The sequence below is a fragment of the Frankliniella occidentalis genome, unplaced genomic scaffold (genome assembly GCF_000697945.3).
Source record: "Frankliniella occidentalis isolate FOCC.00 unplaced genomic scaffold, Focc_3.1 Scaffold8, whole genome shotgun sequence".
NCBI lineage: Eukaryota > Metazoa > Arthropoda > Insecta > Thysanoptera > Thripidae > Frankliniella > Frankliniella occidentalis.
Genome location: NW_026267138.1, coordinates 582115 through 584689, shown reverse-complemented (window position 1 = coordinate 584689; position 2575 = coordinate 582115). Strand labels below are relative to the sequence as shown.

General features: G+C 57.0%; 1 protein-coding gene across 2 annotated transcripts in view; it reads left to right on the top strand.

The window, feature by feature from the left end:
- The window catches only part of LOC113203842 (F-box/WD repeat-containing protein 7), a 17483-nt gene that overhangs the window by 2149 nt on the left and 12759 nt on the right, over window positions 1–2575 (top strand). The window lies entirely within an intron of this gene.

Below are 2575 nucleotides of genomic sequence, written 5' to 3'. Positions count from 1 at the left end.
GTTTAACACGTTGAGTCTCACAAGGGGACTTATTAGGATAGTATAATTCCCAATCGTGCCCAAACTCGGTATATTTGCTTCTTATCTATGTAGGTGACCAATTTGAAACTCTCTATAAAAGCGTCTATTGTCGAAAAATATAAATTTCTACTTAGGTACAAATATTAAGTGATGTGCTGGCTCAAAATGAGCGAGCGGTTTTGGGGTGGTAGGTCCTCTACCACTTTTCGATTTAAAACCTCATTCCCTGATTTTTGGCCCAAATTAAATATATTTTCCATTATTTCCTCCCCGGAAGTACCCTAGAAATTGACACTCAGGAAAAAATACTACCGTCAGTCGTCATCAACATAGAGATAAGAAACAAATGTACCGAGTTTGGGCAAGATCGGGAATTCACACTCGCCTAAGAACCCTTGTCTTGTCAGGTCAGTCCGTTTTACATGCAATTGTGGCCACACGTGTGGGCATGTGGGAATCAACGTGTTGGGATCGTCCAGAAAGTGCGTACGTTTTCCTCGACAAATTGTGGGAGCCGGGCGCCTGCGAGACTCAGGGTAGGCCACCCTGCGGTGCACGCACGCACTGAACGCAAGATGTTGCCTACCTATCAGGCGCTCTGGGAGCTGGCACAAGCTTGGCTTGATAAGTTCCGTAGCATCGAATGACGGACGTGCTTTCTGGATGAGCCAAGCTTCCCTCGCCAGATCTGGCGCGGTCGAAGGGGCAACTCCGAATTCAAGTGTGCACATGATTCTCGGAATCTGTCATTCCCGTTGATTCCCATTGATTCCCGTCGTGATCCTCATTGATTTTCTTTGGTTTCCGTCGTGGTTCTCATTGATTCCCGCTGATTCCCGGTTGATTCCCGGGTCGGTGTGTACACACGATTCCCAGAGTTATTGCCCCATCGGGCGCGGTAGAAGAAAACAGAAACAGGAGGAATGTTGACCTCAGAATCGTGGTTCTCAGCATTTAGAGTATACGTGACATAATGGACCGACGTACAAGACGGTGGAGGGAGAAGGGAGGGAGAAGCGCAGCTTAGCTTATCAAGTGACCAAATAAAACACAAGGCGATCGTCGTCCTAGATTGTGATACAGCCGAATGTGCGTCGCGCGATTCGGGGAAAAGTGGGCCAAAACCGAGGTCAAAAACGGTCGGTCGACCTTGCTATCCGCGCTTGAAATTGATGGGAGCCCAGCGACGTCCGGGAAGTTCGGAGCCAAAGCGGGGCAAAGCGGAGCTTGATCCCAGAAGCGCCAGATGGGAGCTGATGGGAGCTAATCTGATTGGCTGCAGACAAAGTTGTAATCACCCTGCAAGTCCACATACGAGAAGAATTGCATCACTCGCAACGTTCGAGGCGTTCAGCGTCCATCACTGTCGCTATGCGTCCGCAATAGCGTCTGATGAAGGAAAGCTCGCTTCTTCGGGCCGGAAGTGCGCCCCGCCTCCGCCTCGGGATGTTGAGCATCTCTCTCTCTGGACGTGACCCCATGGAAGCGATGACACGCACCGCGCCAGGGGGCGAAGTTTAGCCCGCGTCGATACCATCTCCGGGGCGAGGCGCGCTGCCGCGCTGCCCTTGACCCTCACGATGCGCGCCCCGGCCCTGGTCCTGGCCCTACCCGAGGTTCACGCGGCATGTCTACCCACCCGACCAAACCCGTCCGCACCGGCCCCGACGTGCAGCGGGGAACTCACTGCTGCTGTATGGACGACGGCGCTGCTGTACCGGCGTACCGGCGTACAGGTGCGCCGGCTGGTTGCCCACCCGCACGGTGCTCCAAAGGAGTTGTAGTAGACTCTCGTAGACAAGCGAAGCGCGGTGCTGCATACATATGACGGGAGACGGTGGCGGGTGACCGCCTAGCCGCTGGTCTCTGACGGGGTGGCGCTCTGCCAGCTGCCTGCAACATGCTGCACCGCAAGCAGCTCGGGGGGCGTGGCCGATCAGCTGGCTGTATTTATCGCGGCCCCGCCACGAGCCAGCACTTTGTCCCGGAGCGCCCGCCCGCCCCGCCCCAGCCGGTTTGCGCGGCAAAACGTTCAAGTCGTCGTCGCGTGGAGTTGCCTAGTCGACCGCCGACGCTCGGAGAACTTCACCGCCCCACCCCGCCCCGCACGCCGCCACCGCTGGAGGCCTGGAGGAACAGGAATCTGACGTTATACCCGTCAGCAATGGCATGGACTGACTGCCGGTGTGCTGGGCTGGGGCAGCCCGCTCGGCAGCGTCACGCCCCTCCCCACCCTCGGCCCCAGTCCGGCCCGGACCCCAATCCGCGCACTCTTTTCTGATGTAACCAGAGGCGTGCGTTGCACTGAGGAGGGAGGCGCCCGGGGGTCTCGCTCCTTTTCCCTGGCGGATCGGCTGGGTTCCCCTTGACCGTCAGCAAAAACCAAAACACACGACGTCAAACGTCGGGACGGAAAATAAAACTACACCGGCGCTGTTCGTTCTACGAACTCGGTGCTCCGGCAGCAGGACTCAGGGGAGGGTGAGGGGGAGGGGGAGGGCGTGCCCGTGGGTTGGGTGGCGCGCCTGTTTCAGAGAAGACACCGTGACGCGGG